Raw genomic sequence first — 23,501 nt, forward strand, 5'->3', positions numbered from 1 at the left:
TACTACATCTTAACGAAATTGTTACCCAGCCTTTACTTAAGCACTGTCCATAATAGGAAACTCTACCTTCAATTGTAGCCCACTTCTGGAGCCAACAAACTGAATTAACCTGAAGAAATTACTTGACCTGTTTTTCTGTGAAATATTAGAATGATCTTCAAAATTCATAATAGATTTAACAGTATATTTTTAATGAGATTCTGTGCATGTTTTCTGAAATAGAGACCATCTCTCCTCTCTTCTCCACCTCTCCCTTCCATTTAGTATAAAGGAATCATATATTTTTGAAGACTGGTGTACCAGAAAAAAACATCTACCCAGATTTTGTCAAAGACCCAGAGGTCAGAAATTGATGTGCTCCAGATGGTTTTTTCTTTTTTTCTTCTATATCACTTTTATGCTGGTCCCTGCTATAGAACATTTCCTGCCGCATTAAAAGAGGTACTTCCAAAGAGGTCATCTGGCATTTCCAAAGGGCTCTGCATACATTCTGAGTTTTCCCTGTGGCAATTCTGTGAAGTCAGTGAGAGCTTTCACTCTTCTCAATTTATGGATAAAGGTTTAGATGCAGGTAGTATGCCCTAGTTCACAGGATATGTTGATGGTTGAACTTGCATAAAAGCTCATGGCCCGAGGTTTCATCAGTTAGCTGAGCTGTACTTTTATAGGTAGGTGAAGACAGGTTGAGTCCTTGGGCTTGGATTCTACCCTGCAGCTCTCACTCAGCTGCAAGTCAGAGTCTAGACTATACAGCAAAAAGAGACTTCAGAGTCTTCTGTTTTAGGGTTGGGGTCTGATCTGGTTGTGAAACCAGTTTAGTGGATTGTAGATAAGCATTTAAAAAAGTGAAATAAAGTAGAATTAAAAAACAGAAAATAGATTCTATTCACAGAGTAAATGTTAATACAAATGTTTGTATTGTGTACGTATAAATATGTATTTGTACATATGCATGTATATGTACAGATATATATAGTGTTGCAATTTAAAGTATTATTTCTTACTGTTGGCCATGTTCAAAAAAATTTTAAGCCATTGATGTAGTCTAGCATTCCTTATTTTAAGACTCAGGAACTGAGGGTCATGGATGTGAAGTGACTTGACCCAGGTTACCCAGAAGGTTGGTGGCCAAATGTAGGTTTAGAATTTAGGTTTCCTAATTCCCATGGGAGGCAGCGTGGCATAATGCAAAGAGCAGGGACTTTTCAAATGGAAATTAGTTCAAATCTTTGCCCCATTATATACTGGTTGTATAATGAAAGATGCTTATCTTTAGTTTACAGATGGGGAAACTGAGGCTTGAAGAGGTTAAACTGAGGCTTGAAGACCTGGCTTCTTTGGTAAATAGTTTTTCAGGCCAGGAATTTTTTTTTCTCTCTCTCATTCCCAAAGATCACCATTACTCTGCTTTTTAATATAATTAATACATATATGTATACCTAATATATATATACATATATACATAACTTTGGCATAATAAATGGTAAGCAAACACCTGTGTAATTCTAAATTTAACCCTGTGTAACAGGTAACAAATATTTGCTAGGGTTTCTAAAGATTATAAGGAAACATAGTGAATCTAGTGGACAAAAATGAAATAGATATACATAAAAAGTTACTTTGCAAAACAGAGCAGAACTTCATAATTGTATTATATGAATGCCCCCCCTCCCCTCCACCCAATAAATGTTGTAACATCTCTGAAGAGAGGGAAGTCACCGTGGGGTAAAGGAATCAAGGGAGACTGCCTGGAGGAAGTTTGACTCAGTGATATTTGAAGGATTGGTAGAATTTAGAAGCATGGGAAGAAGATAGCATCTTGGGAAAGAGGGAGGGCACAAATAAAGGCACAGAGATGGAAGGTCTAATCTAATGATCCAGGACATATTCAGTTTGGGTAATGTGGAAGCTACAGATAAAAGAGCAGGAGTAAGGAAGCCTGGGATCAAATTGTGGAAGGCTTGGACTGCCAGGCCCAGGTTTTGGGATGTTAATCCTGCAGGAAGTGGGGTCCTTACTGTAAGAGGTTTTGTCTGAGGAGTGGCATGAGAATAGAATTTTAAAGATAATTCTCAGTTTAGTCGGAGCACATAGTATCATGGAGATGATATGTCTTGTGGAATTTTAATCATGGTGGGTTGAATGATCTTTAGTCGTTAAAACTATGTATCACGTTCAAAAAAAAAGCAAAAGTAATTGGCTCAATTTGAATAATTCAAGTATGAGCCCAGGCTGGCTAACACCGCACCTCATGAATTTGGGGTAAAGCAGATTTGGAAAAATTTCTCCCAAAGCATTAGACAAGAGGTGAATAAGATGCTAAGCTTTGGAGATCAGTCATGGAAAGAGGGGCAATCCAGTCTCAACAGGGGCCAAAAAAATGGTTGAGATGGAGGGATGAACAGTACCTGAATGAAAGTGTAGAAATTGTCCTATCAGAAATGACTGATGGGGGACTTCCCTGGTGGTGCAGTGGTTAAGAATCTACCTGCCAATGCAAGGGACACAGGTTCGAGCCCTGGTCCGGGAAGATCCCACATGCCACGGAGCAACTAAGCCCATGCCACAACTACTGAGCCTGTGCTCTAGAGCCCGCGAGCCACAACTACTGAAGCCCTCGTGGCTAGGGCCCGGGATCTGCAACAAAGAGAAGCCACCGCAATGAGAAGCCTGCGAGCCGCAACGAAGAGTAGCCCCTGCTCGCTGCAACTAGAGAAAGCCCCCATGCAACAGCAAAGACCCAACGCAGCCAAAAATTAATTAATTAATTAATTAATTAAAAAAAGAAATGACTGATGGCCCTTAGAAGCATAAGAAATGACTAGTTGGAGTTCCACAGGGGCAATGCATTTGACAGCCTTTGAGGGCAGTACAGGAAATGGATGACTTGAGGTTCTCACCCTGACCCAAGAATAAAGAAATCGCTGTCTCTAAACTCAGCACAAAGCAAGTAATTGCTGTATTTTTCTCATTCTTGAGGCTGTGGTCTTTTCTGCTATCCTCATAATCCAGAATCATTCTTCTTATTTTTACGTCATCCCAAGATTCAGCTCTTCTGCTTAAGACAGGACTGTTGTGAAAACCAAAAAATATAAGATATAAATATTCTTTGTACCTCTAGTACACTCATATTATTTAATTATTGTTGTTATTCTTATTAGTAGTGTTTTAATTTTTATTACTTTACTGTTTGTGTCTTCTTTCTGGAAATATCAATATATGCTCTTAGAGGTAACTTTTGCTAAATAAGAAACAGCAATAGTAAAAATGTTATTAGCATCTCTGAATAAAAAACACACTTTGTTGATATTATTTGTATTTTTTCCAGCTTTATTGAGGTATAATTGACAAGAAGGGTAAGGTGTATGATGTGATGTTTTTCTGTATGTGTACATTGTGAAATGATTGCCACAATGAAGCTGATGAACTCATAAAAGCAGAGAGTAGAACGGTTGTTGCCAGGGGCTAGGAGGTGGGAGAAAATGCAAGGGTGTTTGTCAAAGGGTACAAAATTTCAGTTATCTTACTGGTATTTAATTAGCCAGTCTTTAGATCATAGTTCCAGACTTCCCAGTTGAATATCTGAATGACCCTGTAATAGAGCAGCTCATAAGAATTTAGAGATCATTAATTCTTCTTCTTGTTCTCCCTCCCCTCCCCCCTCCTTCCTATCCCCCCCTGCCTCCCTCTCCTTCTTCTTCACACATAATCACAGTGCCTTCAACAGTTCCTCAAATAGTATGTTTTCCAGACACTCATTATGGCTATCTTTATCTTTTTATCTTCTTGTCTCATGCTCATCGTTCCACTTATATTAGGACAATTGGAACTGAACACAGTGCTCTGTCTATGGTTTGACTTTAGGGAGTCACAGAGGGATGATTATGTGATTTTTCCAGGACATAGAATTTCTGCTGGTGCAGTTAAATATATTAGACTGGCGATATCAAAATAATGACACAAATTATACCAATTTTATACTAATATACTTTTCCAATTTTGCTTGGCTTTCCCTGCTTCCTGGTCCCTCTCACTTGTTCTACCAAGTCTTGATGCAATTGACTCGTGTCAAGACATTTCTAGCTGTCTCTGCCTCTCCCGGTTTAGGCTGGTCTCCAGCACTGCCTTCATTGTTCCCCCTATAGCAGAAGACTCAGCCCTTCCAGTACCCAGACTCAACCCAACTGGAGCAACAGAGACTCTGTTCAACTCACCTCCTTGGACTCAGATGAAGTGCCATGGCGGCATGAGATCTGGCTTCTCCAGTGGCTGCTCGAAGGGCCAGGAGGCACAGACTGATATAGGAGGGTGTTAAGATCCCATGGGACAAAGTTTGACCAATGACAGACAGGAGGTAGAAGGCAGCCAGTAGAATTTCCCCCTTTCTCCTATGGATTGTTGTAATGTGCATTCAGTCCAAAATTCATAGAGATATTCTGTGTGAATGAAAAATCAGCTAGGTTTTCTTGTGAAGCTATGGACAGCATGATATACACAATATTTTATGTGCCTTCTCTCCTTCCCTGCCTCACCTTCCCACTTTCTTCAATCTTGCTGGCCAATGTTGCCATAAAAATAGCAGCATATAAGCTTTGTCTCGAGCTCTGTCTTCTAGGAAACTTGGGCTAAGCCACATTCTAATTCAGTTATCATTGATTCTATACACATTTACTAATGCTTTCCATGTATTCCAGATAATGTGCTGAAAAGTTGTGGCACTTACTTGGAAAGCTGCCCACAGTCTAGTAGAGGGAATAAATTTTTTTGTGTGTTACCTATGAATCTTGGTTAAATCACAGCTTTTCTAACTGATATTAGTGCAGTTGATGTTTAGTACAGATTAATGTGAAAATTTGCACTAGGATTTAAATAACACTTTATCATAGCATTTTCTCATGTCATTTAACATATTTCAAGGCATTGGGTTTGTGTTTATATATAAAATTCCAGTTAATAAATATCTAATAATTAATTGACCATTCTCCTAAATTTGAGTATGTTGTATTCTCATTTTCCTTCACCCTCTCTCCTGTCTGTTTCTTCTTCCCCTTCTATGTCCTCTTCCTCTGTTTCCATCTGCTCTCCTCATTCCCTTCATCCTCCTCTTCCTCATCTCTCTTCTCCTCCTCCTCCTTGCTTACACATTTGATGCTGAGAAGAGCATCTTGGCAGACAAATCTTGGCTTGATTTTTTTTTATGTCCTTAAGAAAGATTCCTAGACATAGAAAATGTGTCAAGGGGTAAGAGTGGAGTACCTCAAGGTTACTGATAGGGATTGCTAAATTTCTTTATAATAAGTTTAACCTTAAAATTAAACATCAACATTCCTTTGAGATTTGCTCTTTTATATATTTTAAAAATTTTTATTTTTTTAATTGAAGAATAGTTGACTCACAATATTATATTAATTTCAGGTGTACAATGCAGTAATTTTATATTTGTATAGATTACGCTCCATACAAATTTATTCTAAAATATTGACTATATTCCCTGTGTGTACATTACACCCTTGTAACTTACTTATTTTATACCTAGTAGTTTGTACCTCTTAATCCCCTTCACCTATATTTCCCCTCTTTGTTCCAGAGAGGAACTAGTTAGTGCTTCCTCTCTGGTAACCACTAGTTTATTTAGATTTGCTATTTTTAATAGGTAAATAGATCACGTTGTTATTTTCACTAATTTGTTGGTGTGGTTGAACATATTTGTTTAAAAATTTTGTTACTTTTTTTTCTTTTGTGAATTATACATTTATGTTTATTGGAGTTTTAGTGTTTTTCTTATTAACTTGTAGGAAAACTTTACAGATTAGGAATATCACCCTTTTTCCTGTTGTGTTTCTGGTAAATATTTTTCTTAGCTTGATGATTGCTTTTTAATTCATGAATTAATTTTACAAGCATATCAGACGTTTCTGAAACTTTTTCTCAATACTTTATATTTGTTTGACTTTCAACTTTGTCTCAACTGCAAATCAGACAAAAGGTACCTTTTTCAAAGCCATTGATTAAAAAAAAAAAAGAACACCAAAACAAAACATCCCAAAACCACATCAAGCCCAATAAGACAAAGGTCAGAATCAGGCAGTTCATCCTGACATTTATCTGCTAATAAATTTAGTTTAGTGAGTTATCATTCACAAGTGCCTTTCTCTCTTTTCCACAAAAACATTTTGAGAGACTCTGTCCCTCATCGTCTCAGCAAGATATTTGTATCTGTACACAGCAGTCCTCCCCCCATTTTATAATAAGCCCACCACAACCATGCAGAAGGGAATGTCTGGACTGGGACAGATTGTGTTTATGGAAAAGGGTGATGATTCCTGGAAAAAAGCAAAGGCATTCTCTGTTCTCACACTTTACTTGTTCATTCACAAATGTCACATTATTTCTGGAAATGGAGTAATAAAGTAACATTTCCATGTCTTTATTTTTCATACTGAGGATTGGGATAAAACTTATGGTAATAATCATGCAACACGGGACTGATGTCAGAGTTCACTGTGAACAGAGGTACTCAATGGCATTTCTGTGACCTCAGCTAAACCCTAGTAGATTCCTTTGGAACAGGAGACCAACTTATATCATGTTATGAAGCATTATTCTAGCTTGGGTATAATTCCTTCTCAATCTCGTTTTCTTCCCCTACCCTCCATAGTTTTTAAATAATTAACCTTGATCGAAAAGATAGAAACCAATTAGGAGTAGTTCTGTCTTCTCTCTGACATCCTTGCTACATGTAATGGTATGTTGAATGCCCTGGTACTTTTATGGTTCTTGTTGTTCTTGTTATTATGGTTTCTTCTTCCTTCTTGTCCTCTCTTTAGACTTGCAAGGATAAAATCAACCAGAGTGAAATCAATATTCACAACATGTGTGGGCGAGTGCAGTCTGGAGTGTCTGGGTTTATGGGCTATAACCATCATTGGTTCTGAGCTCTACCGCCGTAACTCATCCTTGACCCTGATGGAGGTCTCTTTCGGCCCATGCTATCAATCACCTAGCACTCTGAGCTGTGGACCAACATTTCCATTCTGTAGGGTGAGAGCTGGAAACTCCAGACTCACATTCATTTATGCAACATAAAACTGGTTTTATCTGTTGTCTGCCAGCAGATTAATTTCACCATGTTTCTCAGTTTCTTCTTCCAGAAAAGGAAGAGGACTATCAAAGTTATAAGGTCACGCTTCTATCTAGAGATCTCTTTCTTCCTTCCCAGAGACAATCTCTGGAAAGAGACCTTTACCTTGCTTGGTGCACGTTTCCCCTGAATGTCACCATGAGTCTGACAAAGGAAGACAAAAGAGTCTGGTTTGGACAAGAATGTCTCCTGTGCTATTTAACTTTACGGCCAAAAAATGTTCCTGGAGCCCAGCTGCAGAGATGGATAACACATATGTTTAGCTTTAACCTGCAAGCTGTTGAGGGCAAAAGAGCACAGGAAATTCAATTCCAAGCTCCGGTTGTTCCTGATCAGACTTGACGTGTGTGCCTGGACAATAAGATTTGTGACCTTAGCAGAATAAATGTAAACCTAATCCCAATTAGCATGTATAAATAGTTGTGCTCCAAGCACTCGGTCTCAACTTTGGACCTTCCAACACAGGGGAAAGGATGGAGTGCAGTCTTTGGAGCCTAGTAGATCCGGGATCCAGCTCCATCTCTCACATCTCTTAGTAGTTCCCTTGGGTACATTACTTCACCTTGCTAAACTTCACTTTCTTTATCTTAAAAATGAGGATAACAATAGTACTTGTCTTATAACCTTGTTGTAAGTATTAAATGAGAGCATGGCATGCAATGTGTTTTGCCCAGGGTCTAGTGTAGAGTCTTTAATAATAAAATAACAACAACAACAATAATAATACAACAGTACTGTTAAGAATAGTAAAAATAGTAAAAGAAAAATACTAAAATCATCTTGTGACTAAAAACAAATAACAATAATAACAAATAACTAATAACAATACTGATACGTTTTATCTATACCCGTGGCCTTTAATAAAGAGAATACCACTAATAAACATTTTTATCATTATTCTCATTATCAAGGGATAAGAAGAGAGATCAAATGCATCGTCACACACATGACTGTTTTCCAAGGACCTAAAAGCAATTCACAGACACAAAGCCTTTCTGACTCTCAGGGTGATATTTTCCTTCTTTTGTCTTTTCTCAGGACAAAGGCATATAGTCTGTGTCATATCTTGTTTGTATGATAACATAAAATTTATTCTCTTTCTCACCCATATGTGGCCCTAAACTGGATTATAAGCCACTCCACGCTAGAGAGTGCCTAATATACTGTTAAGTGTGAAATAGGTATGGAAAGACACAAACTAATTTGAGCTCATTTTCAAAAATCAGAGTGGGTATTACTATTGCCATTTTGAAAAGGAGCTCAGAGATTTCCTAGGGGAGGAGACCCTGTAAAGAATGACTCCAATTCTTTTTAGACCCAGAAATAAAGCCTAAGGTTTTGATTTAAAACTCGTGTTTCTCAGTTTTTTCATCCACATTAAAACAACAACAGCAACAACAAAATAAAACAGGCAAGCAAGGAAACAAAAAAAGTAGACTTCTTGGGCTTTCCTGGTGGCGCAGTGGTTGAGAGTCCACCTGCCGATGCAGGGGACACGGGTTCGTGCCCCGGTCTGGGAAGATCCCACATGCCGCGGAGCGGCTGGGCCCGTGAGCCATGGCCGCTGAGCCTGGGTGTCCAGAGCCTGTGCTCCGCAACGGGAGAGGCCACAGCAGTGAGAGGCTAGCGTACCGCAAAAAAAAAAGTAGACTTCTTGTCAGAGAAGTAGACAGAAAATCGTTTATTTTAATGGGAGAAAGGAGCTATGGATTTTTCCCAAAGGAGGGGACCTGCGTGCCTTAGGGGTTAAACACAGGTTACATCTTCAAGTACACTCCTAATTCAATGTACGTGGGAACAGTCAAAATGGAAATAGCAATTAGTGATAGAATTAATAATAGTAATGGAAATGTAACCAGTGATAATATTTAATTTCTTAGATATTTTCCATGCTAAGAATTGTACAAAACACTACCTTCTTTATCACGTTTAAGCTTTACAAGAAACCTATTATACAGGAATTATCATTCTATTATCCTAATTTTACATATGTGAAAACAGATTCAGAGTTACATAAATACTCAAGGTCATTTTAATTCTTAGAAAAATATTTATGGAGTATCATAATATGACACATAGGAAGATACTGGCCAGAAATTGTGTATATAGCCCTGAATACGGCAGTCAGAAATCTCTGTCTCTTGGAGCTTTCATTTTAGTAGGAGAGGCAAAGGACAAACAAAATAAATAAAACATATAGGATGATAAGTGTACTAAGTGTTAAGGAGAAAAATAATGCAGAAATGCAAGTTAGAAGGTGTCAGGGGAGATTGCCATTTTAGGTGGGTAATCAGGAAAGGCCCAACTAACAAAGTCACTTTTGAATAGAAACCTAAAGAAACTGAGGCAGCCAACCATGCTGCGGGAAGAACATTTCCGGAAGTGGAAAAGCAAATGGAAAGCCCCAAAGTTGGGAGTATATCAGGAGTGTTTAAAGAACATCCATGGGCCTGTGTGATCAGTATGAAGTCATGAGGTCAGAAAGGTGATGGGGGGCCAGGTAACTGAGTAAGTAAGATAGGAAGCCTTTACAAAGTTTTGAGTAGAGGAATGATGATCTGACTTCTCTTTGATTTTTCTTCTAAATATTTTTTAAAATTTTAAAATAACTTAAAATTTACAGAAAAGTTGCAAAGATAGCGCAGTGTTCCCATGTACCATTCTTCTAGTTTCCCCTGATGTTAACATCTTACATAACAATGGTACATTTTTCAAGACTAAGACATTAACCTTGGTACGTTACTACTCCCTAAATTACAGACTTGAATCAGATTTCCCCAGTTTCCCCACAAATGTTCTTTTTCTGTTCCAGGATTCGTTCCAGATTTCCATGTTGCATTTAGTCATCATGTCCTCTTAGTCTTCCCCAATCTGTGACAGTTTCTCAGACTTACCTTTTTTTTTTTTTTTTGCGCTACGCGGGCCTCTCACTGCCATGGCCTCTCCCATTGCGGAGCACAGGCTCCGGACGCGCAGGCTCAGCGGCCATGGCTACGGGCCCAGCCGCTCCGCGACATGTGGGATCCTCCAGGACCGGGGCACGAACCCGTGTCCCCTGCATCGGCAGGCGGACTCTCAACCACTGCGCCACCAGGGAAGCCCTCTCAGACTCATCTTGTCTCTCGTGACCTTGAGACAGTTTTGAAGGGTGCTGGTCACGTTTTTTGTAGAATGGCCTTCAACTTGGGATTGTCTAATTTTTCTCATGATTTGACTGGGACTGTGACTTTGGGGGAAGAATGCCACAGAGGTGAAGTGCCCTTCACATCATAACATGTCAGTGGGTAGGTGACATTTACGTGACTTGTCACTTGGTGATGTGAGCCTTGATCCTTTGGTTAAGGTAGTGTCTGCCAGGTTTCTCCACTGTGAAGTTATGATTTGTCCATTTCCCAACTCTGTTCTTTGGAATTGAGTCAGTAAGTCCAGCCTATGCTCAAAGAGGGGTGTGAATTACACCTCCCTGAGCTCCTTTGTAACAGGTTGTCCTAGCTGCAGCACTCAGAAAAGCCTGGGAGGGAGAGCAGTTAGGAGACTGTTGTACAAACCCAGCAGGAGATGCTGGTGGCTTGGAACAGGGTAGCGGCAGTGGAGGTGGTGGGATGTAGTTGGTTTCTGTGTATATTTTAAAGGTATAACCTAATAAGATTTACTGACAGATTGCTTGTGGAACGTAGAGAGGAGTTGAGGATGACGAAAACCTCCTGGAAGTACAGAGGTGCCTTTGCTGATATGATGAACAGTTTAAGGTGAGAAGCTCACATTGCTACAAGTGAGGGAGGAGTGAAGGTGTAAATCTGGTTCCCTCTGACTCCAAAGCCCAAACTCAACTCCTGTGTTTCTGTATTTCACTTTCATCATCTGGGAAGTATCTCCTAGTAGAAATTACAATGAAAGTTCAAAGTATTCTTTTTTTTAATGAATTTATTTATTTTTGGCTGCATTGGGTCCTTGTTACTGTGTGCAGGTTTTCTCTAGTTGAGGGGAGCGGGGGCTACTCTTTGTTGTGGTGCTTGGGCTTCTCATTGCGGTGGTTTCTCTCGTTGCGGAGCACGGGCTCTAGGCACAGGCTTCAGTAGTTGTGGCACGTGGGCTCAGTAGTTGTGGTTCGCAGGCTCAGTAGTTGTGGCGCACGCGCTTACTTGCTCCACGGCATGTGGGATCTTCCCAGACCAGGGCTTGAACCCGGAACCCCTGCATTGGCAGGCGGATTCTCAACCACTGTGCCACCAGGGGAGCCCGAAGTTCGGAGTATTCTTATTACAACTTTACTTCCCTCCCTTTGTAGCTGGTCGATCCTCCAGGTGTCCAGCAGAGGCGCTTCTCCTCTTGCTCAGTGGTTCCCTGGCAGCCTGCCCAAAGCAGGACTTACAATGGGAAGGACTTGGGGACTGCCACCTCCTATTACAGTCACCATGAGCTTTTATTGGATTCCTTTATTATCTCACTGCAAACGCTGGTTTCTTCCCTCCTGACTAAACAGCAACTTAAAAAAAATTATCATGGACAAAATTATTCAATAACACATACCCTAAAGCAGTCCAAATTGGTCAAGGTTAAGGAGATGCTCTATGATATTCAGCTTACAACATGATGTCGTTTTAGAGATGTTTGGCCACATTGGACACACTGATTAAACAGGCTAAATGGAAAATGATGCAGATATCTGACAACTCCTCTCCTTTTTATGCCTCTTTTGTTGATTTCAGTGGGAACTCTGCAGGTAGAAATGAAGTCAGAACCGTGTGATGGGGGCTCACCTGAATCTGGCTATAGGAACATGGATTTGAGGTATTGTTTTCAGCTAACCATGGGAATGTGCTGGTGGTTATCTACCTGATAAAAGATTTTCTCATTATAATTAGGATAATATCCAAAGTCCTTGTTATGGCAAAGTCCTATGGGATCTAGCCCCTGACTACCTTATAGCTTCCAGCCAGAGAAGCCAACCTTCTGCCCTGACACTCTCAGTCTTTCTTAACTTAATCCATTTGTCCTTTGCACTTGTTGTACCACTTGCCTGGTACATTTGTCCTCTTCCCCTGGCTTTTGCCTGACTCATTGATTTATATTTTTTACATGTAAGGTAAAAGTTTACCTTTCCAGAGGGGGCTTCTTTGACTATCAGACCTAAAATGGGAACCCTCTGTTATTCTCTCTTAGAGCAAACACTTCTCTTCACCACTTTCTAGAGTGGAGCCCTGTTCATTTTAGGTCCAGCACTTTGAATAATCTGAAACAATTGCTTATTTCCTTGTCTGCTTGATTATTTTCTGACTCCCTCTGCTAGACTACAAGCTCTTTAATGGCAAAGGTATTATTTGGGTTTACTCTGCTCTATCCTCAGCAGCTGGACTAATGTCTCAATTACTCGTGATCAACAAATATTCGTTAAGTGAATGTGTTAGGCGTTCCGAGAATTTCCTGAAAACAGATTGTGAAGGATTCACTTCATCACCTTCAATGGGAACATGTGGGAAAATGTATCCAAGGATAAATAAACTATGGGAAAATCTTTTCGTTTGTGGATTCAATACCTGTTTTGAAGTGTTCAAGAACGAGCAGCTACAGTGGGGTGCAGTAGAAAATGGATGAGGGGACTCTAGCAGAACAAGGTCAGAAGCAGGCATTTGAGCAGAGCTAGTAAATTTCTACCAAGATGCAGTAGCCAAGTGGCAGGACACCTCAGTGCCTAAGAAATTAGTTTCTGTGAACTGGTTCCCTGCCACATGTCATGTACCCAAAGAATCCCAAGTTGCTCTTTCCATGCAGTTCCCCGTGGGGTTGTCAAGAAATAGAGAAAGAGGGACAGGAGGGCATTTTGGAAGCCAATTATCTTTAAAAGTTCATTTATCTGTTTCCATTCCAGTCTCTTGGGAGTGATGGCAGAATTCTCTAATGGGTATTTGATTTTTAGAGATGGAAACTGAATAAGAATCTGGGCATCTCAAATTAGGTTTGAATCTGATACATAAAATACTAGTGGAAAAGTATATAAAAAGACGTGTCTCCTGGGAAAGTATGTTCACCCTATAAGAAGTGATACTGAAACCAATATAATTTTGTCTATTTACAAGCTACAGCATTTGGTATTTAAGACTCTGGACCGTGTCCTTTTCTTCAGAGTCCTCAGCGTTTGGATGTGTTTCAAACCAGGTAAATGTGGACCATGGAGTTGGTGTTCAGGTATAATTCTTGGATACAGTCTCTGGATCCAAAATCTGTTTAGCTTTGGCAGGAGGCAAAACTACTCCAAATTCAGAGGCCACAGTGGCCATTGAAGGAGTTCTGTGGGCCGGGCTACACCTCCCGCTCTGCGTTGGAAAAAGCAGGGAGATGTAGGAAGGGAAAAAAGGGTTCATGATTCTTCGGTCCAATTCAGATTTACTAAAAGGCTAAGAAGCAAGATATGAGGATAAACAAGCCAAACTATGAGATGATTTTAGCAAGAAAACTTGTATCAAGGAGCAGAAGCAAATAAAAGGGGACTCTACACTATATCCATAGAGCAGACACCATCTCAGGTGTATTTTCTCTCCCATGGTTTTTGCTTTTTTTTGCTCCTTTTATTTCTTTTTTCTTCTTTTAAAAATTCTGCTTGATGTTCAGTCTTTCCTGGAGGAGGGACCTTTTTTTTTTTTTAATTTATTTTGTCATATGCCACCCCTTACCCCTTTCCTCCAGTGCAGTGCCTGACAGGATGAGCAGTAGCAAAGCTGGTTCTCTCTCCTCCTTTTTACCTGACCTGGCACAAAACGCTCCCTTGTTTCCTCTGTTCCACATTCTGCTTTTCTTCCAACCCCAAAGACGTTTTCCTGGCACGGCGCACTAAGGTGTTAATGACTGCCAAAAACATAATTATTCTTAAAGAGCGAAGTGATGGGAAAGGAGGGCAGGAGGTATGGCACCTTTGGAATGATGCTGCTGAGTAGAACAAAGGTTGTATTTACTTGTAAAACCCTTTGGGCAGTAGAATCTACGACGGTGGAGTCAAGCGTCAGAGAAAACCACTGTAGCATCTCGTCCAGGTCCTTAGGTGCTCTGTCCAGCACGTTCTGCCTCCCAAAGATAAGCCAGTGCTTTCTTCCCAGTGTTTTCTTCAAGGACGTACAGGACTTGCTTTGAGAGATGCTGGAAGGGCTCACAAGCCAGCAGGGAGGGTCTGATCTGACTCTGAGAAATTCTGTCTCTCCACTCTGGGAGCCGATAAAATTGCCCCTGTTCTGCTGGAGACGGTAGGTTAGCCGTGGACAGCTGCGTACCGTGTCAGGGGTTGGATTACACAGAGAAAAATAAATCTAATCCTCAGCCACAGGTGCTCTTTCCTCAGTCTACCACATCTACCAGGGAAATCAGATCTGGCAGCTCAAGTGCCTGAGACCGGTACAGTGTGTACTTTCTTCCTTTCCACAAATTAGACTCTTGGAGATGCAGAGACAGAGGAATAAAAGAGGGAACATAGGGAAAAAAATAGCAGAGGAGAAAGTCAAGGAGAAGAGGCCTGGGACAAAGGAGCAGATACAATTGAAGTTTCCATCTCCTCCCCCTCCAACCCCCGCTCCTTGGATGTCTGTACAAGGAATTAAATAGTTTAGATACATTAACAATATGTATTTCAGTCTCGACAGCTGAATTGGGCTTGGAGTCTCCTTTAGAGGAGAGCAGAATTGTTTCAGCCCGCCTCTTTGCTTCTGAAACGAGAAAATTAACACAGTAAGAGACGTGGCTGTGCATGTATTACCAGAGCCCCTTCTCCTGGCAGGGGTTAGAAGAGACTAGAGTTTGTTAAGATGTGCAGTTTTTTAAATGAGGTGTATCTTCCAGGTGATACTCTTAATTCGCAGTTTGCTGCCTCTGTGTGGTTAGCAGAGGGGGACAGTAACATGGTGTGTTAATTCCTGTCACAAAGGGAGCCCGAGAACTGGGCCCCCAATATCAGGCATGGCTGGGACAAGGGACCAGCAGGAGTGAGAGGAACTGAGGCTTCTTTCCTGGCCATGTGTCTGTCTGGAACGCTGCCCGAGTTTAATCTCTTGCCCTCCCCAAGACACGAGCACCGTCCTTGTCTCCATCCTTGTCAGAGGGGCGATCTCCCATTCCAACCTGGCTCGGCCCTTTGAGGAGGTGCTCCTGTCATCTCGAATTTGGGAGATGATTATATTTATCAGGTTTTTCCAGAGAAACAGAACTAATAGGATATATATATATATATATATATATATATATAAACATATATACACACATATATACTACTTCGTATGTAATATATTTTTATATATACATACGTAATTACAAATAATATATGTGATAATATAATATAAAATTATATATACATATATAAAAGGAGATTTATTATCAGGAATTGGCTCACACAATTATGGAGGCTGAGAAGTCCCATGGTCTGCCATCTGCAAGCTGGAGACCCAGGAAAGCTGGAGGCATAATTCCGGTCCAAGTCCAAAGTCCTGAGAAACAGGGGAGCCAATGGTGTAAATCCCAGTTCAAGGGCAGGAAAAGACGGATGCCTCAGCTCCAGCAGGCAGGCAGGAGGAGAAAGGGGCAAATTCCTCCTTCTGCTTTTTGTTCTATTCAGAGATTGAAAGGGTGGTCATATTGGGGAGGGCAATGTGCTTTGCCGATTCCACCGATTCAAATGCTCATCTCATCTGGAAACACCTTCACAGACACACTCAGAAATGATGCTGAATCTGAGCTCCCCATGGTACAGCCAAGGTGACACATGAAATTAACCATCACAGTGAGATGCACCTCGAGGTCCCCGTGCCTGCATTTCGTCACCCATTTTCTCCTCTGAGGACTGAGCCCCCCAGTCAGGGCTGTGATCAGAGTGAGGCAAGCAAGACGTTCACAAGGGGCTGCCCAAAAATCCAGTTGTGGGGACAAATAATATTTTAAGGCAATAGTTTTAAAAAGCAAAACTAATGCAAAAAAGTCCACGGTAAACCAACTATCAAAAGTTTTAATAAAGACAGGCTCAGTGTTCTCTTTTTCTTCTGGTTTCAATGTAGCTCAGCTGGGCACTGACCCAGACAACATAGTTCTGAGGACAGAGACCTTTCTCTCTCTACGTCGTTTCCTTACGAAGGGAGGAAGAAGAGATGATAATGTAGCAGCTGGACCGCAGCTGGACCAAACCTGGGGCAAGAACTTATGCACCCAAAGATTGGTGGTACTAACCAAGCCTGTTGCTGAGACAACCTTTTAATAAATTGAGTCTTTCCTCCTCTATTTCTCATCTGCCGGGGTCCTAGCTGGTTGTAAAAGGAACTAGCCAATCAGGAATGATCTCATCCTACCTGGGCGTATGTGCTAAGGTCATTATTTGAGGAGCCTTCTCAGCTGTCTCGGGGGCAGGGCCACCTCCTTTGTAGGACTTTGGGGATGGCCATGAACGAGACTTCATGTGCTTCCGCTCTTAGTAGTCACATCACGCTCTGGGATAAGAGTTTGGGTATCTGAGGACAACATTCATGGAGCCTGGTGGTTACTTGCTTCTCATTGCATCTTAGGTGGGGCTCTGGCCCTTAAAACCCAGTTACGCTTCTGTCAGCCAGACTTCCTTCTGGTACACGATTTGAAACCCTCTCGAGTTAAAGTGGAAACGATTAATAATCTGTAAGTCCCACTGGGCGATAGTACTAGCTTTAGGCTTTGAGCTTTGCTAACAGTAATACTGCAGCTATAGGTACCAAGCAAGACGTAAGGGAGGCAAAAATAGTCATTCTTTCTGCTGGTATAAGAACCAGCCGTGATATCCTGATTAGCTGATTTTTTCTTTTTTTTTTTTTTTAGGCAGACTACTGTACCATGTGGGAATTTGTCAGCGCTCCTCAATGCTTTAAATAAGAATAGCTTTGACGGGGACTATATAGCAGTTTTCTTCAAATGTTGTTGTTGATAACAATAAGGCAAGTGTTTCGCAAGTTATGGATTATCTCACTGACTCAGCCAGTCCTTGAAATAACTCTGCGAGGTAGGAAACATCATGCCTAGTCTACAGTTGAGAAAACCGAGATTCAGAAAGAATAAGTTATTTGCTCAAGATCATACAGTGAATATCCAAATGGTAGAATTGAGATTCAGACCAAGGTCAGCCAACTTCACATTCCTGACTCTTAAAGACTCAGGCTTGATCAAAATCATATTCTGAGAGCACTTATGCTCACAACGTCCCAGCTCAAACTAGAAAGCTCTTAGATATGCCTCTTCCTTTAAAGTGTGGCCCATTGAGACAGGAATGGTCAAAGAATACCTTGCATCATTTGGGGTTAGCTCAAGGAGCCTTCAGCTTTCTTCGGTATATTGGAATATTGGCATAGATTTCTTTCCTCTGGCAGTACTGGAGAGTAGTATTTCCGTAGGGAAGATGGCATATCAGACTCAGGAGAAGGAGTCCGATGAGAATCTGCTCTTGAGGTACATTTCTGTACTCAGCTTCTAAGTCTAGTGAGGCTGTTCCTTGGGAGCCTTGGAAATTCCCACAAAGCTGGAACCATACTATATTCTTGCCTGGGCTGGAACCATACTATATTCTTGGCTGGGCTGGAACCATACTATATTCTTGGCTGGGCAGGAGCAAATGCACTGTGTATACTCAGCAAAAGACAGAACTAAGGGAAAAAGTCTTCTAGACTTTAGTGAATAGATAAATTAGCTCATATCTTGGGAGACACGACTTACCCTGCAGTATTTATCTAACCGTAAGCGTTAACAAGATAGATCATTGTGGGACTACACTACAATAATTAGTGAGTCCAACTCAGAGTTGACCAAATATTTTCTTTCTTGGAGAAATTATTTACTAGGTTTGGTTTTCTCGTGATCTAAAGGAAACACATTTGTTTTTACAATCCCTCCTTTGGAGAAATCATATGTTAAACCCAGAATCAGGCCTCAAAGCAAGGATTCTTTTTACTTAGCAGTTTCTGATGTTTGCCAGAGTAGTAAATTGGGACTGAATTACAAGCTTCTGAAAAGTGAAAACAGGAGCGGAAAAAATGTAGAAGAAGAGAGAGGGTAATATTGCTTAAAAATAAACTAGCTGGTGGTGGGCTGGGGGTGGCCGTGGAAACAGTGACCTCATTCTTGATTCACTGGTGATGTCTGTTCAAAAGCAGAAGAGAAGCACGTAACCTCTTTGGCACCATAAACAAGTATGTCTTCCTCTGAAGGGTACGTGTGGAGACAGGAGGGAAATTAAGATCAGAGTAAAAGGACAAACGCTAAGACATTGGAGGTTTGAATCCTCCTACTTTACAGTACGTGGAGACACTGTACCGTTAACATACTTGACAAATAATGTCTTCATTTTTTTCATTATCTTATGCGTTTCTCCCTCATAACGTAGCTCTTTTTGTAGTTATAGATTTCGCCATCATTCTCAGCATGTATATGGGGATAGTTATTGCATGAATTTTCTTAGTATTTCAAAAGAAAACGATTTTTAAAAGCAGAAGGATGTTCTTGGAGCTACATCTCAGAATAATTAATGGTAACAGCAAACTGTGCTTCTACCACATTTTTTCCCCATATTTTTTAGTTGTGTTGAGTTCCTCTACTTCAATCCTAATGACACATGAGCAACTTGGGATGTTTTCTCTTTTCACTATTTAAACAAGTGAAAAAAGTCTTCTCTTCTCATTATCTAAAAGAAAATAATATTATTTATCTTCTCCCAATGGATGACTTGAACCACTACATCTTGAGATTGTGTGTACAAGAAAACATGTGGGTATCCACACACACTACATTAAGAGAAGTCACCTTGATCTCTTTCTAGAACATAATTTCTCCCTCTATGTTTAAGTTTTTCCATATCTTGCTCTTTCCTAGCCTTACCTATCTTCCATTTGCATCTAAACACTTGATTCTACACATATTCTGCCAGGAATAAAAGTGGGCACCGACTGAGTTTTAGCCTTTCCAGCTGCCTGGGTAAAGCAGCTCTGCCATGTTAACTTAGTTTGAGATATTTCTACCCTATCAGCTTATGGGTTATGTTTCTTCAAGACTTGGCAAAGTGGATGGTAAGAAAAAGGAGTACATTGACATTAACACTTGACACATACTTTTTGCTAAATGCTTGCTTACAACATTTGTCAGAGCATTTGCCTTTTGTCTTAAAATGCTCAGTCCATTTCATAAAAAATAAAAATTGAAGTATTATCTCTGCCCGCCCAAGGAAAGACTGTTTCCATTAGTATTAGTAGTAAAAGGATGAATGGAATCTTTTAAATTTACTAAAGATCTTTCACTATTTCCTATCTTTTGGATCTTTGTTATTGCTTGTTTTTTGTTTGTTTGTTTCATTCAGACAGAAAGGTGTTGCTTGTGTAAGATATAATTTAACTCTGAAGAATTTTCCTGGAAATCTGATTCCTATAAAATATTCCTTCCATTTAATAAACTTGACCAGATTTTAGCTTCAGGATAGGAACTAAATCAATCTGTCTTTCGCTTTCTCCAATCTTCTGTCTCTCCTCTCTCCCTCTCTTACACGTTCTTTCTTGTTATCAAATTATTTCTGTGATTCATCTCTTACCTTCCTCTTTTTCATTGGACAATAAGTGTCTTCAATCCACATGCCTGAGCAAGGGAATTCCAGAAGCCTTTCTAGACACAGTAGAAAAAATTCAGTCACAATGATCTCATGACTCTCTTTCACCAGCCATATCGCCAGAACCGCCAGCTCCTCTCCCTCCTTTCCTAGATCCCCATGAGGACCAAAGGCATACGATACGTCAGCAAAAGGAATTAGATGCGCACCATGATTTATTCCTCCCCTAGACTCTTTTGTCGCTGTTGATTTCATCACTGTCACACTTTCCAGTCACCTCTGCAGCTGCTGAAGTTCCTGGTGTTATCTCTGAGAATGTGGCAGCTATCTAGACTCAACTATACTAACTACAATGAACGTCTGAGTGGCACTGATTTCTTTAACACCCAGAGTTACTGACAAAGTCATTTGGGTTTGCCAAATTTGAAACATAGAAAAGTGATAGCTTGAAATGTGATTTTCTTAAGATTTAAGTTAAAATGTGGCATGATAATTCTCAAAAAAAAGCCCTTTAAGCAAATATAATCAGTGGTGTGCTGGAGCTGGCCCATGCCAGCTAGCAAGAAAGAGCAGGTCATTACATTTTTAGGAATTTTGAGAGTAGGTTGTAAAATACTGACATTACTAAAAATTAAATTATAGAAACTTCACTTGAAATAAATTATATTAAAAACAATGGTAATGAAAACTCAAACTCCTTACTTCCTAATTGTTTTACTACTATCTATGCTTTCCAGGTTATTTAAATCTATTGTTTACATATAGTAGAAATACTATATAACATTAGTAATGGCACATCCCTTCCCAATTCTGCACTCAGTCAAGTCACATTGGTCGCTGGAAATTGGTCATTGTGAATCTATCAACATTGCCAAAGTTGACAAATGTTACAAATCAAGGCTTTTTCCTTGATTGTTTAACATTTATCACCACACCGCTGTGTGTAATTATTCCTATTTTATAGATTGGGAAGCAGAGGCTCAGAGGTGAAATAACCTTGCAAGTGGTTCAAGATTCCGCCCTCATTGATCATAGGATGCCTAAAGCAGGATGAACATTTGGGTTAGCCGTGAAGTATTAGTGGGGAAAAGAAAGCTCTTTAGTTACTCTCCACCCTCTTCCTTCTCCTCCACATCTAAACTTCTCAAAATGTCATCTCCAGTTTCTACCACCTTCCCGCCAGTTCATTCCCAGGCCAGTGCAGCGTATCTGGGGATCTTCTGCTCACAAATTTCACACTCCACCAAAGCGTCACAATGTCTCGAGTTACATCACACCTAGAAATTCCCAAATTAAGTTCCACTCAAGTGTAACTCAGATAGAAGAGCCTCAGAACATGATGTGAAATGTGGATACCTTGGAGCTTGTGTGGGTACAGCATGGGCATGGTGAAGAAAGGGTAAATAGAGCAAAACAGGAAGTGTGTTTGTTAAGCCCGGGTACTACAAGTATAATGACAAACTTTACCTCTTTATTTTTGTTCAGAGTGGATCCTGGCTTTCACATTTTTATTTAGTAACAATAACATCTAAAGGCTTCCTTCAAAAGGACATTTAAGAAGCTTGCTGAGACTCCTATAAAAGATTTCCAAATAATTCCGAAATAAATATCATTATTAGCATCAATTTTCACAGTTATGATCATAATCACCATTACCCCCCTTTCTACTGGTGGGGCACCTTATATTTTGTAAATGCTTTCACATAATTTTACATTTGAATTCTAATACCTTTTAAAATCTTGTTTTATCAATGAATACACTAAGGCATGGGGGTGGGGATAATTTATCCAGGATTGCACAGGTAACTAAATTGATGTGAAACTTTGCATTGGTTTTAAATGTCAGCTCTGATGCTGGCATTTAGTGAACAATTACTCTATGTCAAACACTGTACAAGTTGCTCTTACATACACTGTCTTATTTGGGTCCCTCAAGATAAATGTTTTTGCTCATATATTTTATAGCTGAGGAAACTGGGGCATAAAATAATTAGATGATTTGTCCAAAATCCTGTTATTGAGTTAATGTTAGAGCCCAGATCTCCTTGACCTCAGAATAGATGACCTGCACCATCTACTTCAAAACTAATAGGTCCAAATGTCAACAACATGTCCTATTCAAAGGTTACTTCCATTAGTGGGAAAATGTGCAAAAATATTACCAGCCATGAAGAATGTTTAGCCTGTATATGTCATTCTAGTGAAGTGCTTTTAGAAATTTGTTCCCTAGTCAGGGATTTGGGAACTTAGCACCACAAGAAAAAGCAGCTGGGGAAATATCAAATGACCCCAGTTCTTTGTCCTCAAGCTCTGACCCAATAGTTCTGGGTCATGGTAAAGTGACCTAAAAATATAAAGTCTCAAAATTTCATTCAATTGGGTAAAGTTTAAAATGCAAACACCAGTGCGTCTCTGCATGACATTTAGCGTTTCCTTTTTTACTCCTCGTGTCCTTGTATCCCAAGAGAACTCCTCAGGCAGGTTTTTATGGAAATACAAGTCAAATACTTTGAGAGAGTGAATCAAAAAAAAAATCACTTTCACTTTAGCTCATGGGACCTAAGTGTTTTGGTTGCTGTAACAGACAGAACTTTAAAGACAAGCACAAATCAGAGGAGACCAGATTCTACATTAACGTTGGGTCTTCAGCTGCAAGTTATTTTGGAGAAGTGTCTGCATAACTCTAAATATTGGCCTTGCTCCAAAAGAAGAAGGTAAAGATACAATTCAAAGTAGCTTTCTTAGACGTGAGGGAGGATGCCATTGCAGAATGGTGGGCTTGTGGGTAAGGGGTCAGGCAATTCCCCACCTTCATGTACTGTTGATAACCCTGCATCTGTTTCTATATATTTTGAAGGGGCCATTTTGATTTCCCCTAGTGGAATAACAGATCCCATCACAAATACCACTTGATTTTTCTGCTATGAATCAGACGCATACTATTGCTGTGTAACTACTTACTCCAAAACTCAGCGGCTTGAAACAATCATTTAATTTTGCTCACCATTTTGTGGGTCGCTAATTTGAGAAGGGCTTGACTGGGTAGTTTTCACTTGGGGTTCCCCATGCAATTGCAGTCAAATGTCAGTTGGGGCCAGCATAATCTGAAGTCTTGGCTAGGTTAGACCTACAACATGGCTCAATCATGTAGGTAGCAGTGGATGCTGGCTGTTGGCTGGGAGCTCAGCCGGGGTTGATGACCAGAGGACTTACATGTAGTGTCTACAGCAAGACAGTCTCAGAATCATCAAACATCTCACTTGATCCTTGGCTTTTCCCAGAACCCATGTTCCAGGAGAATCAGGCGGTTACCATGGGGTCTCCTGTCACCTAGCCTCAGAAGTCAGGTGGTATCCCTTCTCTTGCATTGTATTGGTCAAAGCAGTCACAGACCTACCCAGATTCGAGGGAAAGGGACATAGACCTCTCTTCTTGAATGGAGGAGTATCGAAGGATTCGGGATACAATATAAATATAATAACTATATCAGTTTGTTGCTTATATAGCAACAGCAAAACCACCACAAAATTTAAACAAGAAACATTCATTTAGCTTACTATCCTGCAACTGGTAATTTAGACTGGGTTCAGCTGCAAGATTCTTTTGCTCTTTTCTGGTCTTTCGCATGCATCTGTGCTCAGTGCGGTGGCTCTGTCTGGTCTCTGGAGCCTCAGTTTGGGCTGAGTTGACTCTGGCCTGTGTAGACTCTGGTCTTCCTGTTGGCCACATTTAGCCCCTTCCCATGGTGGTAGGAAGGTCTGAGTACTCTTGAGACCTATGTGC

Source organism: Delphinapterus leucas, chromosome 21 (genome assembly GCF_059928025.1).
Source record: "Delphinapterus leucas isolate spDelLeu-1000000601 "Yukka" chromosome 21, BTC_Dleu_Yukka2, whole genome shotgun sequence".
Classification (NCBI taxonomy): Eukaryota; Metazoa; Chordata; class Mammalia; order Artiodactyla; family Monodontidae; genus Delphinapterus; species Delphinapterus leucas.